The sequence below is a fragment of the Mustelus asterias genome, chromosome 7 (genome assembly GCF_964213995.1).
Source record: "Mustelus asterias chromosome 7, sMusAst1.hap1.1, whole genome shotgun sequence".
Lineage (NCBI taxonomy): Eukaryota > Metazoa > Chordata > Chondrichthyes > Carcharhiniformes > Triakidae > Mustelus > Mustelus asterias.
Genome location: NC_135807.1, coordinates 90,932,540 through 90,948,996, shown reverse-complemented (window position 1 = coordinate 90,948,996; position 16,457 = coordinate 90,932,540). Strand labels below are relative to the sequence as shown.

The 16,457-nt window shown below is 43.4% G+C and overlaps 1 protein-coding gene and 1 non-coding gene across 2 annotated transcripts in view; one reads left to right on the top strand and one right to left on the bottom strand.

The window, feature by feature from the left end:
• The window catches only part of csmd3b (CUB and Sushi multiple domains 3b), a 1,683,329-nt gene that overhangs the window by 937,334 nt on the left and 729,538 nt on the right, over positions 1-16,457 (top strand). The window lies entirely within an intron of this gene.
• On the bottom strand, positions 14,280-14,470 carry LOC144496225 (U2 spliceosomal RNA). The gene has a single exon (XR_013498399.1). It is a non-coding gene; the product is annotated as a U2 spliceosomal RNA (small nuclear RNA).

Sequence of the window (16,457 nt, the reverse complement as noted above, 5' to 3'; positions counted from 1 at the left end):
GGTTCCCATCCACTCCCGACTGTGGAGGTTCCCACCCACCCCTGACTGCGGACTCCCTCTCCTTCCCCATGCAGAGATCCCTCTGGCAAATCACCTCAGTGCAGAGTCCTGCGCCCCCCTCCCACCAATCGTCCCATCCCCCTTGGGTCAATCGCCCCACCTTGTGCAAAGATCCCCCCCCCACGGCCAATCAACCATTGTGCAGAGCTCCCCTCCCCCGCCGATCACCACCCCATCTGCAGATCTCCCCCCCCCCCCCCACTGATCAGCTCCATGCAGAGCTCCCCCTGCAGAGCTCTCTTCCAATACTGCAGACTTTTCCCCATTGCCTCCCTCACTGCAAAGTTTCTCCCTGGCTTCCCTCTCACCCCATGGAGTTCCCCATTGCCTCCTCCCCTGTCATAGCCCCACCCCCACCTAGACTCCACCCCCACTCAGGCCCCTGGAACAGTTAGGCTGGCATTGCACATGGGCACTGTACTGCTCTCCCCCCCAACCATCCGAGAGCCCACAATGGCCTCTGATTCCCCCCACCCCAGGTGTGGCCATCACGCCAGGTCCCCGTTGGTGGGGACCATGAGTGATTCTGGTCGCCCCCGTGCCGGGCCAATTAATCACATGTCATTAATATCAAAATTGGCTTCGCACCCGCAAAGCCGATCACGTCGGCAAAACATGGCTGGAAGGATGGCTTTCGGCACGTGACCCGGTGTGAAAGCCTCGCACATTATCTTCCCGGCTCGCTGCACTGATTGACCGGCACAGCGGGCTGGAAAGATTGTGCGCAACATTTCTGAAGAAGCCAGGGTCGGAAGTCCCAGCCAGAATTGCAGAGCTCTGTGTGGCACAGAAAAGTCGGAACAGTGTGGCAATCTGACGGTGAATGCCTCTCCCCGAGAAGATGTGGCCCAGTATTGTCTGAAATATGAGCTGCATCGTGTTATTGTAATTATATAATTCCTTTTGCTTGTTCCTTAAAAGCATATGACAACAGGGTATGGGAGATATGGATGTCGACATGACTCACAGTATGAATAGAGAAAATTAGGGAGGGAAATGCTTATGGTGTGATCATCAGAAGGTAAAGCTCAGTATCACTGTCATACATGTAGACATTTGAATATGTAAGAGGAGCATATGGAAACTCAGAACTGTAGTAAACAATGGTGATGATGGCAACAGACTTAACAGCAACAATTTGCATTTATATAGGGCTGTTAATGGAGCAGTTCATCCCAAAGCTATTAACAAGACCATTATCAATAAGGATATTGACACTGAGCCACATAAGGAGTTATCAGGACAGATAGCCATGCGTTTGTTCTCAGAGGTTGGTTTTAAGGAGAATCTTAAATGAGGAGAAAGGGGTAGAGAGATAGAGAAATTTAGGGAGAGAACTCCAGAGTTTCAGGCCAAGCTAACTGAAAGCAGAGCTACTAGTTGTGAAGCAATTAAAATGGAGGGATACACAGAGATCTTGAATCTTGTAGGCAGGAGGAGGTTCCAGACACTGAGGCCAGGTAGGGATTTAAAAATAAGGGTAAACAGCAAGACGTTGACTCCATTCTCTCCCCACAGATGCTGTCAGACCTGCTGAGAATTTCCAGAATTTTCTGTTTTTGTTTCAGATTCCAGCACCCACGGTGATTTGCTTTTATCTGATTTTAAACTTCGTAGCACACAGGAACTGATGATGAATCAGATTGCTTAGAATTATCACTCTCCCACTATCTTTCCCAGCCACCCTGACTATTTGTTTGCCTCGGTGTAAATTGGATGCGATTACCAAAACAGAGCTGAATGTAACTGAAAGGGATTTGTGATGTTTGAAGAGGAGGGGCAGTTGAGAAACTTCATAATCAATCTTTCTCAGCAGAACTATCGACATATCCTTTCCAATGTCGAAAGTAACAAACCATGAGGACAATGTCTTGTAGTTGTAAGAGTTTATCTTTAAAATTTCCTTGCATGATCAGGTTTCACTGAGGTGATAGAATTGCAGTTGTCAGGGACAGTTAAGATAGTTGGACAGGGAATAGAACAATTTGTTCTTGATTTAGAATTTTCAAAACTTGAACTGCTTAGTTATTTGGACCAGCTTGTCCTGAACGAGGTTCCAGGCAAAAACTTTAATTTTCCTTTCACTGTGATTTAAAAAAAAAAATTGGATCATTCTATTTCAATGAAATAGTATTTATTGAATTTTGGATTTCTCAGTTTCAGAACATTCCTTGTAAAATTATATGTTTTGGGTTAGAATTATAGGTATAAAGAAATAGCTTACTCACAAGTTAAATAGAGTTGGGGGATGATGACGGTCTTCACAGTAACACAATATACCTTCATAGTGAATCAATGGCTCATTTTTGGACCATTCACAATTTCACTTTCTGTTGAAATTGTCCAGAGGTCACTTAATTTAACATTAGTGGACAAGAAGTACAGCACAGGCAAACTGCTGAAGGCCAACCAATGCTAACCACTGGGAAGTACATCAGGGAGCTAATGTTAATTAATTTGCTAAAAGATTTAAGTGATATCTTAGTGAGTCCATTTCCATAACAAGCTGATCTGTACATCAGGTTCTTCTAGAGCGCTGGGCTGTTCTGCAAAAGAGGAGAGTAGAATTTGACTTCATTTTTTGTCCTTCTGACTTGTAATACTTTTAGGTATTAGGAAGACAATCTTGTTCAACAATCCTGCTCCTGATCACAATACAGTGCTTCTTACTCGAAGCTTGTACCCAGATTTCTGATCAGGGAATGGATTTTCAATCTAGGATCGGGAACTCAAAATCAGGATTAATTCTGGTCCCCGACCCTACATGGCTTGTTGCAAACATGCCAACCCAGATTTTTAAAGGGCCAAGCCGATAAAAAAGTAGGCACGGGCTCATCATCCAATTATGGATGTCAGGTTTGCTTCTGATGCTGAGGGGTGGCATGGTGGCACAGTGGTTAGCACTGCTGCCTCACAGCGCCAGGGACCCGGGTTCAATTCCGGCCTCAGGTCACTATCTGTGTGGAGTTTGCACATTCTCACCGTGTCTGCGTGGGTTTCCTCTGGGTGCTCCAGTTTCCTCTCTCAGTCCAAAGATGTGCGGGTTAGGTTGATTAGCCATGTTAAATTGACCATAGTGTCAGGGGGATTAGCAGGGTAAATATGCGGGGTTACGGGGATAGGGGCTGGGTCGGACTTGATGGGCTGAATGGCCTCCTGCTTCATTGTCAAGATTCTATGATTCTAGAGTTGTGAACACTATTGTTTTATTTTGTGAGCAGCTGGTAAATTTTCACAACTCTAACACGATTAACTTTCTCTGTTAATGTTTCATACATTTGTTCACAGTTAAGGCTGAAAACAAAGTCTTGGACACACCATGGCTGAAGGGATTTACTTATTAGTGTAGGCTTACATTAACACAGCAATGAAGTTATTGTGAAAATCCCCAAGTCGCCACACTTCGGTGCCTGTTTCGTACACTGAAGGAGAATTTAGCATGGCCAAAACACCTAACCAGCATGCCTTTCAGACGGTGGGAGGAAACCAGATCTCCCAGAGGAAACCCACACCGACATGGGGAGAATGTGCGGTCTCTGCACAGACAGTGACCCAAGCCAGGAATCGAACCCGGTCCCTGGTGCTGTGAGGCAGCAGTGCGAACCACTGTACTGCCCTCTGTGCCACCATGCCACCCTAACTGCTATTATCCAAATGCTAATTTTACCTAGATATCAAAACAACTGAAACTATTCTCAAGGATGTAAGCAGTTAGGATTTACTCTCAGGTAAGGCTGAAACACAAAGGTAAAAATATATGGAGTAAGGAGGGTTAAAGAACGTACGAACAGAATAGTTGAAAAAAAAGCTATTCATGCACAACTCATAGTCAAAAATGAAGAGTGACCATTCTGGCAAGACTTTACAATTAAGGAATTAGTAACATCAAGAAATAAGAAGAGAGAGAAAATAAGCAGATAGGGAAAGAGAAATATCAATGATTTCAAACAGCTTGTATGTCTGAACTGCCAGACGTTAACACCAGCAAGTGCAAAAATTGTGAAGGAAATCCCTGTCATGGTAAACAGTTGATCTGTGGTTGTAACAGTCTATTCATGTTCATACCTCCTGATTGAATGGCATGAAAAGAGTCCTGTTCATGGATCTGTTGTGCATTATACAATATATAAAAGGGCAAATTGAAATTCTACAAACAAACATATGCTCAGGAGCCTACCCTGTTCTATTTGCCCGGATGGTGGTGGTCATTGCAAGATAATTTTCTTGTGATACATGCATCAGTTTTGTTTCCCCCAGTGCAACTTTGAACGTCTCAAAGGAGTCAAATGCCTCAGTATTATCATCCCTAGAGACTTTGGGATGAGGTGAATGTTTTTAATCCATACTTGCCCAGTGCAGAACAGAGATTCCTGGTCTATAAACTTGAGATAAATTTGAGGTCAGAAATTAACAGACCTGATGTCTCTGAAGCTATGGGTGTTTCTTCAGTTTCTTTGTCTGAGGAAAGTCAAGACGTCACTAAGTATTCTTGTCTTGGCCTTTATTCGGTGTTAAGATCTGCTACAGTATGTAAGAGTGTCTTGGGTAAAAAATAAGATGCAATAGGTAGCATTTTCAGAGAAATGTTGTATTTGCACTCCGCTCCCCGAGGATGCTGTCAAAATGGAGGTCAATGCATCTCAAGCAATTCATCACTGTAAGGTCCACTGAATAACAGGGACCTTATTCATTTCTTGCCTATGTTTGAAAGGCCTTTTGGGATGGGAGCATTGTTTGTCAGATAAGGACACTCTCAATTCTTCAGTCTCAGGATATAGATATGAATGATTTTGTCTTGAGTTTGTGTGTACTAAGTCCTGATAGAAATTGTACTTCTGCATTCACCTTACCCGCCCCGCCAGCCCTGATCGGGTTCCTGCCCATTGCGGGTGATAACCCATTTAATATGCAAACCCACTAATTGTAATACAGTTAGAGGGCTTGATGGCCCATTCACCGGCCCCTTGCCATGCACCCGGCCCCTCAGCGGGAAATGCCACAGGCAGGCTTTGATGCTGGTAATGACCAGCATGGGCCTGGCGTACTGGATCTCGAGGGTTCAGGGGAGCATCACCTACCCCTCCACAAAGAGGGGCACCCTCCCCTCCTCATCACTTAAATAATGGGTCACCGCCACTCCCTCACACCATGAGAACATGAGAGTGACCCCACCCAACCAAACACAATGCCCCTTCCCCCTCTGACCCCCACTCAGTTCCCCTCCCCCCTTTGACCTCCTTGCAGGCCACCTCTCAGACCCCCCTCAGCACTCTTCCCCCTCTCAGCACTCTTCCCCCCCTCAGACTCCCACCCAGGCCCACCTTCAGCAACTGCACCCTGCACTGACACCCTGGCCTGGCACCTTTGTCCCCAAGGGTGCGGGGGGGGGGGGGCGGGTGGTCAAGGAGATACATCCAGTCATCATTTGTCTCCTGCCACTGCCAGGCTGCAGAGGAAATGGCAAGGGGTTGACCTCTCCACTCTCCCCCGGGATTGAAATTTCATGGCCTTTTAGCCCTGGCAGACCTGAAGATGACCCATGGTAAGGTGATTCCAGGCAGCCCTGTGATCAACATCTTCATTCCTGCCTGTGAGTTGTGAAAATTTTGAAGTGGCCTGGTCACTTTAATCATATGACAGCCTTTAATATCACTGCAGCACTTCATTCTGCAGCAGGCATTTCCCTTTCTCTCTGTCAGAAGCTGCAGGTGTGAGCAAAATCCTTCGAAGTGCTTTGACAGAGAAGGGATGTGCATTTCACCTGGGGAGGTGGCAGGGAGTGGGAGTTCCATTCTCCACAACTGTGCAGTAAACCCCAAAGTATTCACACAGCATTTATTTGAAGTCTCTGAGCATTTCAAGCAAACTGAAACCTTTGAAAACCTCTCTGTTGCATTGAAAACTTTTTGATCTCTGTCAATTTCAAAGTGCTGTTCTTCGAAAAAGGCTGTCAGTGACAGAAAATGGATTTCTACTCAGCCTCCAGTCAGCTGTGTTTATTTACATTTCCTTTAATGCTTGAATGCATTTTAAATCCCTCCATTGTTCCGAACAAAGACACGAAGCCTGATTGACGGCTGTGGTCCCTTCAAAGGGAATAAATGGTCTGCAAAAGAGGAAATTAAATCACTGTCTCGGGTGGGGGAATGGGTGAGGGAGGCTGATTGATGGTTTGAAGGGGGAGGGGTCTGAATGGGGATCTGTAAGAGGAGAGGAGCTGAGTGGGAGGGGGCTAAGTATGGGGTCTGTGTGAGTGGGAGGTTGTTTCGGGTCAGTTAACCATATGTCTGTGTGTTGTGGGGAGAGGAGGTTGCTGAAGGGTTGGTGGTGTTCACTGGTCAGCCAGGGGTTGGGGTGGTCTGGCTGTCGGGTTTCCCGGGATGGGCTTATTTGCATGTTTCAGGTGGGTGAATCCCACCTGATGGACGCTGCCAGCGCCAACGGGAGATCTTTCATTCTGAGATTTCCCCTTGGCAAATCCCATTATGGCCTCTCACGAAAGTTAGTGGCCATAATCTGATTTATGCCCACAGCTAACAGACCCAAAAAATCCCAGCCCATAATTCTAATTCATCACATAAGAACATAATAACTAGGAGCAGGAGTCGGTCATCTGGCCCCTCGAGCCTCCTCCGCCATTCAATAAGATTATGGCTGATCTTTTCGTGGATTCAGTTCCACTTGCCCGCCCGCTCACCATAACCCTTAATTCCTTTACTGCTCAAAAATCTATCTATCCTTGCCTTAAAAATGTTCAATGAGGTAGCCTCAACTGCTTCACTGAGCAGGGAATTCCACAGATTCACAACCCTTTGGATGAAGAAGTTCCTTCTCAACTCAGTCCTAATCTGCTCCACCTTATTTTGAGGCCATGCCCCTAGTTCTAGTTTCACCTGCCAGTGGAAACAACTTCCCTGCTTCTATCTTATCTATTCCCTTCATGACCTTATATGTTTCTATAAGATCTCCCCTTGTTCTTGTGAATTCCAATGAGCATAGCTCAGTGTCTCCTCGTAAGCCAACCCTCTTGACTCCGGAATCAACTGAGTGAATCTCCTCTGCAGCCCCTCCAGTGTCAGTATATCCTTTCTCAGGTAAGGAGACCAAAACTGTACACACTACTCTAGGTTTGGCCTCATTAACACCTTATATAGCTGCAACATAACTTCCTTGTTTTTAAACTCCATCCCTCTGGCAATGAAGGACAAAATTCCATTTGCCTTCTTAATTACCTGCTGCACCTGCAAACCAACTTTATGTGATTCATGCACAACAACACCCAGGTCCCTCTGCACAGCAGCATGCTGCAATTTTTTTACCATTTAAATAAAGTCCATTTTGCTGTTATTCCTACCAAAATGGATGACCTCACATTCACTAACACTGTACTCCATCTGCCAGACCCTTGCCCACTCACTTGGACTATCTATATCCCTTTGCAGACTTTGTACCCTCTGCACACTTTGCTCTGCCACTCATCTTAGTATCATCTGCGAATTTTGACACACTACACTTGGTCCCCAACTCCAAATCACCTATGTAAATCATAAACAATTGTGGTCCCAATACTGATCCTTGAGGCACACCACTAGTTACAGAACGCCAACCAGAAAAACACCCATTTACCCCCACTCTTTGCTTTCTGTTAGTTAACCAATCCTCTATCCATGCTAATACATTACCGTAACACCGTGCACCTTAATGTTATGCAGCAGCCTTTGGTACGGCACTTTGCCAAATGCCTTCTGGAAATCCAGATACACCACATCCGCAGATTCCCCATTGTCCACTGCGCACGCGATGTTCTCAAAGAATTAGTCAAACATGACCAGCCCTTCACGCACCCATGCTGTGTCTTCCCAATAAGACAATTTATATCCAGATGCCTCGCTCTGTCTTCCTTGATGATAGATTCAAGCATTTTCCCTATGATAGAAGTTAAGCTGACCTGCTTATAGTTACCCGCCTGATACTGGAAGCCTCTAATCCCAGCCGAGTCACCGGGAGAAAATTGGCGAATAAAAACCGTTCTGCTAAACACACAAGTCTTTTGTACAAAAATGACATCTCTGTCTAATCCCAGGATGATGATCGTGAACTGGAAAAACCCTCAGAGCAATGTCTTGACTGACAACAGCAGATCTATATCGGCGATGTACAAAACATCAGAACTGAATCCCAGCATTTTGACAATGATTGATAACTATGTGGAATGGGTGACCGAGGGCTGGGAAGTCAAACAAAATTCCCTTGATCACACTCATTACCTCACTCACACAGTGCTTAATTTTCCAGTCTATTGTTCTATCTGGGAGCTTCACTATAGTATTGAAATTTGTTGAAATTGTATTTGGACCAAGATGCTCCCAATGCTTGGATTCTCTCTTAAAATGTGTCCTCCTCTTGCCCATAAAATTGTGGGACAGGTGCCAGACCTGTTCTGTTTTCTTGTTAAAGTTTCAAGATTTCTGAGCAGTGATTTTTTTTTCCCAATGGAATATTTTGCGCAATACTGTCTGCAGGACTTTTAATTGCTGCAACCTAAACCTGAGAATATGACAAATAGTTTAGCCATTCCTTTCCTTAGGTTTTCTGGAGGAGGGAGAAAAGGAAAGAAAGATGGTTATTACAATGGCAACATGCTGTTGTGGTCAGCTGACCCAGTAGAATCTGTTGCAATGTAGCCAATGGTAACAGACTGTGGTGGTCAGCTGACCCAGTAGAATCTGTTACAATGTCGTCAATGGCAACATGTTATGGTGGTCAGCTGACTTGATAGAATCTTCTACAATGTAGCCAATGGCAACATGCTATGGTGGTCAGCTGACCTGGTAGAAATAGGAAGCACTTGGGGATTGGGGGAGGCATTTCTGGCCCAGGGCTTGGCCCAAGTGGTTGTGTAACAAAAAGCCTTTGTTAAACCTTTACTTTGTGAAGTTGTGTTTGTTTATTCTTGCTTCCACCTGGAGGATTCTACAGCTGAATGGACAATGGACAGCAGGAAGGTTTGCATGCATGGGAGACAGACTAGTTACATCCTGGAAGGTTCACCTAAGCAGGAAGGCACTGATGGAGTTGGCCCACTAACAGTAATCTGATCTTCAGCAACATAGAAATGGCAATGTCTTGACAATGAAGTTCACCATCACAAGTCTGAGATTTACTATTCAGAATAATTTTTAATTATGACTTGGGGCATTGACAAAATAATTTATCCTTCATTGCAAAAAAAAATCTTCACCACTTTTCTCGAAGAAAATATTCAGCAGAATGAAAGGGTGCCAAAATATTCAGAATTGCAGCATTCTCTCATGTCCAAAGCAAGATTAGTCTGCAGGCCGTCTCATGGTTTCATGAACCACAAGGGATTTCACTTCATCAATGCAGAAGCAGTCAAGGGCTGGAAACACATGATCCTAAAGATAAATGTCTAGCTTCCGGGCAGCAGTCATGATTCCTTTGTTTTAATTGTCCATGTCTCGGCAATTTGAAGAAGGCAACTAAGAGATAAGTGATCATAAAGTTCACCCTTTAATATCTTCTCTCAACCTGTGCCATCTTCATTTATGAATGTTCCTAATATTTATATACTTCTAACACCTAGCTTGAGAAAGAGTTCAACAATTTTACGACATTTTAACAACTGAGTTTTTACTAACGTCTTTTTTAAAACTTACTTTTCACTAAAATGTGCACTGTAATCCTGCTTGGCCGGCTTTTCTTGCCATGTCAGATTTGGGATTTCACCTGTCCATTATACTTAAGGAGTTTGACAACACCAGGTTAAAGTCCAACAGGTTTATTTGGTAGCAAACGCCATTAGCTTTCGGAGTGCTGCTCCTTCGTCAGATGGAGTGGAAATCTGCTCTCAAACAGGGCATACAGAGACACAAAATCAAATTACAGAATACTGATTAGAATGCGAATCTCTACAACCAACCAGGTCTTAAAGATACAGACAATGTGTTTACTGTGTTTACCCCAGTCCAACGCCGGCATTTCCACATCATTATACTTAATACATTAGCAACCTTGCTGATCCATCCCCAATCAGTTCGGGATTTCAATCATCTTTCCTTACTGTTCATCTCCCTTAGTGAGAATAGTTTTGCTATTCTTTTTTTTACTCTTTTGATTAATCTTTTTGTGTTAAATTGATCAAAGAGGAGTATAATAATTGATCCAAGTGTGGTTGAACAATGCAGTAGAAAGCCTTAACATTGCATTATATCATTCTGGATTTTATAGGGGTAATTTGATGAAATTGTTCCCCCAACTTCTGACTCTTTCCTGGGAGCAATATTTTATAAAGTTACCACTTATGTACAAAATGTATTAATTCTCCAAATTCTTTTGCCATAAAGTGCAGTCAGTGACGGTTCATGTTCTGATAGTAGTCTCAGAACCTTTTGTAAGTTGTTATCGATGAATTGAATCACATAGCTGTTTCAGGATAGCATACATTTTTTTCAATCATTGTGTACTGAGTTACATTATTTAGTTTAATTTGCCATTTTATCTACCCAATTTGTTAACAAAATCCATTCAATCTTAATTCCCATCCTCTATTCCCAATGTATGTTTCTACTTTAGTGCCTTGTACCTGAATTATAAAAAGTTAGCATGTAGGTACAGCCAGTGATTTGAAGGCAAATTGAATGTTGGCTTTTATTACAAGGGGAATTGAATATAAAAGCCCTGCTTTTATTGCAGCTGCTCAAGGCCTTGGTTAAACCACTTCTGGAGTGCTGTATACAGTTTTGGCCTCCTTATTTGAAACAGGATATGAATTCATTGGAAACAGTTCAGAAAAGGTTCACTCGACTGATTCCTGGGATGAAGGGCTTATCTTATGAAGAAAAGTTAAACCAGTTCATTAGAGTTTAGAAACATGTGGGGCTAAACTTACCAAAAGATGGCAGTGTTGTTTCTGGTGAGATAACCAGCGTGCTTCTCTCCAGAGAAACCTCATATGCATGAATTCCCCCACCCCTGCCCAATGAGGCTCCCACTGAGGCACAGCTTGGCACTGTCAGGTTGGCATGGTCAGGGTGGCATGGTGCCTACCTGTGCCAATGGAGAGGGCAGGAGGCATTGCCAGGGCACTGCCTGACCATGTGCTTCATCCCCTGGCGGCTACACTTAGCTTTGCGCCCATGGGGAGAATGCCATGACAGATTCACGTCTGTGTGAACCTGTTGTAAACCACACTGATGTGATGTCACATCGGTGCAGTTTGAAGATGTGGCAAGGAGTCAAGATTCAGGGAGGGGGTGCGCTATTTAATTATATTAAAATACGTGCAAATGCTTGTCGATCAGTTTCATGCCCATTATGGGATGACGTCGTCGGTGAAGGGCGGGGAAGATTCGAAGTCACGTTCTCACCGCTAAGAACTGCGACTCCTGGATCTTGAGCCCCTGCCGGCAACCTAGCAAATGATGAACATTGGCTCAAAATACCACTCAATAGATCCTGAGGGGACTTGACAGGATGGATGCTGAGAGTATGTTTCCCTTTATGGGGGAGACTAGAACTGAGGGACACAGTTTAAGAATAAGGGGCTCTCTTTAAAGAAGGAGATGAGAAGAATTTGTTTCTTCTTAGAGGGTGGTTAGTCTGTGGAATTAGCTTCCTAGAAAAACTGGAGGCTGGGTCTTTGAATTTATTTAAGGCTGAAATAGATAGACAAGATAATGGGGGAAAGACAGGGGAATGGAGTTGAGACCACAATCAGATCAGCCATGCTCTTATTCAATGGAGGAGCAGGCTCAATAGGCTGAAAAGCCTACTCCTGATGTGAGGTCCTATGTTCCTAGTATTGTCTACTTAGTTTGTACCTTTTTGGTAAGTGTAGTGTGATGGAATATGTTAGACTAAGTCCCATCAAGGATTAACTCTAACAGTCTGTGATGTTACAGAAGAAATACTCACATGATCTAAGAGTCTAGGAGAAAGCAGAATGGAAAGCAACGAATGTAAGAGAGTGTAATGTTACAATAAAGTTAGTGTGTTGGCAGCTGATAGTCTTCTGGAGTTATTGAAACTATTCCAACCCAACAACATAAGATATTGTGGCAAACGATGATCAAAAAATCTCTCTGCCAACCAGAGCATAAAATGGTTCCAGGATTAATTGAGGCTGAAACTTAATGAAAGTTTATTTTTGTTTTATTAGTGTTACAAATCGTCTTACATGAACACTGCAATGAAGTTACTGTGAAAATCCCCTAGTTGCCACACTCTGGCACCTGTTCAGGTACACTGAGGGAGTACTTAGCATGGCCAATGCACCTGACCAGTATGTCTTTCAGACCGTGAGAGCAACTGGAGGAAACCCATGCAGGCATGGCGCATAAGTGCAGACTCCGCACAGACAGTGACCCAAGCCGGGAATTGAACCCGTGTCCCTGGTGCTGTGAGGCAGCAGTGCTAACCACTGTGCCAATGTGCTGCCCACAATATCCAATGTTGTACAAAAGATTTGTTCAATTTCACATTACGTGGGATCTCACAATGAAGCCAGACTGTGAGCACGTCAGTACAATTCTGTGCGCAATGTGTGACTGTGTGGATGACATTTCAGTTTTCCTTGGGATCAATGAGGGTAAATCTATGCCATTGGAGACATATTTCAATCTCCACCAGAACACCATCATGGAATGTGCAAAGGTTAATATTCGTACCCAGAGTCACTGGGAAAGCACCAATATATGCATTAGTGATTAGCGAGTACAAATTGCGAGTATGGTAACCTGAAAGAGGAGCTAATTCATGGCAGAATAGGTTGTTGGTGTAGTGGGTGCTGCACTGTCAGATAATTTACAGTCCCGAGGAGTCTTGATGCTCAATTAAGTTGGCAAGCTGGGATCAGGTGGCAGAACCAATCAGTAGTCAGAGGAGTGAGAAAGACTGTCTGAATTCCAAAGTAACAGATGCATTTAAATTTGTCAGACATTAAATAGGGAAAATAGAGAGAAGGAGACAAGTGGGGTGTGAAAAGTAATTAATGATGGCAGACCAGACTAACTGTTGCTGGTGTGGAATAGAACAGTACAGAATTGCACTTGAGTATACCATTGGAATATAAAGATGGAGCATTTTGAGGCAGTATTTCATAGTAAAGATAAAGGATAGAATACTCAAACACAAAAACAATGTTTAAAGAGGAAACAGCGGGCAGGATTTTCTGGCCCTTCCCTCCGGTGGGAGCTTCTGGTCCAGCAGAAGTTGACCCCCCCCTCCCCCACCACGGGTTCCCTGGTGGCAGGATGGGCAAGCCATTCAAATTGCCATTGACTTCGGCGGGATCAGATGATCCTGCTGGTGGCCAATCGTGAGCCACCTCTGCCATGGGCAAAGCTAGCACGGAGTGGGGGGCGGTGTGGAGGGGACTGGAAAAATCTGGGCACAATCCATGAAGTTGAAGATTCCCAAGACATGAGATAGCTTTCTTGGGAGAGATTAAAGAGGTGGAAACTTTGAGTACAGACATACTGGTAGTAGGGCACAGGATTAAGTTTAGACTAGATACTAGAGCAGCAGATTCAGTTCTTTCTGATACTGAACCATGGTTAAACAATTGAATACTTCAACTAACCTACAAAAAGCTACACAGACCAGAAGGAACAGCGTTCTGGAAAAAATTAACAACTACTTTATAACACAGAAAGTAATTACTGAAGTCCTGTACATAATTTCAGATCAGAATTGTTCACTTTTAAGAAGAAAATAGAATTGAATCTAATCCACAGAGTGGAAAAGAAAACAATGGTGAAAGTTGATCAGAAACACTTCAGAGCTGAATTTTCAAAGTTACTCTCAGAACTGGGAAAGTTAAAAATATCATATTGTTTAACACTGAGCCCAGAAGCAAAAATAATATGCTTATTTGCACACAGCAAAGCTCCACACTCTTTACTTCCAAAGGGAAAGAATTTAGTGGTTAGATGAGGGATCACAGAGACAACAAGTTGGTGCTTGTAATTGTACCACTTTTAAAGTCAAATAATTCCACCAGAATATGTGTTGACCCCCACACAACTAAATAAAGTTGTGATGAACAGAACATTTAATGAAGTTAGGGAGGAACTCGTTTTTTTTTTGTTTATACATCCAATTCAGTCAAATCAAAGTCTAATTCAGAGTCTCATCAAGTGAGACATTCCCAATCCAAGCTGACAAGAGGGCTCTCACCTCCTGTCTTGGGCTTGATCTACATGATCAAAGCTGATTGGAGTAGGCATTGCACCTCCTCCAACGCTTGGTCTCATTTGCATTTTTAGCCAAAAGGCCGAGATGCCGCTTTTAAAAATTGCTTCAAATGAAGCTAAAATGTAACCTAAAGATTTCAACCAAGTACAGCATGTCAATACTACACTTGATCTTAGCCAAAAGGCCGAGAAGCGATTATTCTCTAAACGAGATGCTAATCGTGGATTCTGAAAAATAAACCACTGGAAGAGGAGTCCAAGCTTCTCTTGACGCACATTACACCATTTGGAAGATTTTGTTTTAACAGGTTACCATTTGGAATAATGTCAGCATTGGAGCTTTTTCAAAGAACGATGTCAAATCTTTTTGAGAACTTCAATGGAGTTGTTTGCCACATGGATGACATGTTGACACATTGGTCCACTTGAGTTGAGCATGGCATGATAATGAGTGTGGTGCTGAGAAGACTACAAGAGATAGGATTGACACTCAACAGTAGGTATGTGTTTTCACAGCAAATAAACAGGTTTCTTGGTCACATAGTGAGCACATCAAGAATAAACTGAAGATCAGAGTCACAAAAGAATTTCTAGCTCCAAGGCACTTCACAAACAGAGTTACAAAAGTTCATTGGAAAAAGGGTGCCGACACAGGTTCCTACTCTTCCACATACATCGCTGCCACAGGACAATGACACAGACTTAGAGAAAGTATGAGCAAGAGAGGAAACTTACTGAAGTAAACAGGTGAAACACTCTGATAGTAGTCACGGAGCAAGAACATTATCAGACCTTCAATCGGGAGAATACGTTTGGATCAGAGATAAATCAAAGTTTGGAGAAAGAGTGGACACACCACCACATCCGAGATTTTACATTGTTTAGGGTGAGCCAGACACAGTAAGAAGAAACAGAAGAGCTGTGCTTGTAATTGGGCAACCAAATGACGAAGAGCAGAGGAGTTGTAACTATTAGACATGAAAGAAAAGACACTCAAGCAGTTGATCTTGAACTGCTTGAACTTTGAATTCAAAAGCATTCAAAGGACCAACAGCAGAATGAAAAAAATCCTCAGCCCCTGCAAATAAATGGAGGACAAAGGTATGGTAAACAAGTGAAGGCATCATTATGTTTATCAGTGTAAGAGAAGGTGAGAATCTCAAATTAAAGGAGGAAGGTGAAGAAGAGAGAACAAAAAGAAAACATGGATAGAGATGGAAAACAACATTTCCCAAAACAGCAAAAAGAGGTCACATTTCTTCCAAGACTTCAAAAATTGAAATGCAGAATGACTAGGAAATGGAAGCACTGGGACTTCAGGAACGCCAGAGAACATTGGACTGAACAGTATCTCAGGGGAGATGTAGTAGAGTATGTTAGATTAAGTCCCATAAAGGATTAGCTCTAATAGTCTGTGGTGTCATAGAAGGAAGTGACATCTATCTACTCGTGATCTGAGAGAGTTCAATAAGAAAGCAGTATGGAAAGAAGCCCGTGTAAGGGAGTGTTCTCATAACTATAAATGTATTACTGTAAAGTTATTGTTTGCAGCTGGCAGTTTTCAGGAGTTTTTGAAACTACTCCAATCCAACAACACACAGTATCTTTGTGATTTTTTAAAAATTAGATAACATAGGATCCCAAAGGACTGACCTTTGTGGGACACCATCCCTCTCTGATAGAACACCTCTTCTGAGTACTTTTTCAATTTTCTAATTCTTTCCTCATCTGTCAATCAATCACATGTTCTACCCTAGAAATGCATAATTTTAATTCAAATACAGAATCCTTGATACATTTTGAGACTAAGGCAAGCCTTCTAACCAGTCCACCTTGGCACTTGTCCATCTCCACATCCACATCAGAACTACTTTGAGGGCCGCAAGGCCCCCCCCCCCTCAGTCCTGCCCCCTCCTACCCAGCATAAAAGTAGTTGAGGGTGTAGGCCACTTCATAGAACATAGAACACAGAACATTACAGCGCAGTACAGGCCCTTCGGCCCTCGATGTTGCGCCGACCAGTGGTACCAATCTAAAGCCCCTCTAATCTACACTATTCCAATATCATCCATATGTTTATCCAATAACCACTTGAACGCTCTCAACGTTGACGAGTCCACCACTGCTGCAGGCAGGGCATTCCACACCCTTACTACTCTCTGAGTAGTACTCCACCTCAGTGGA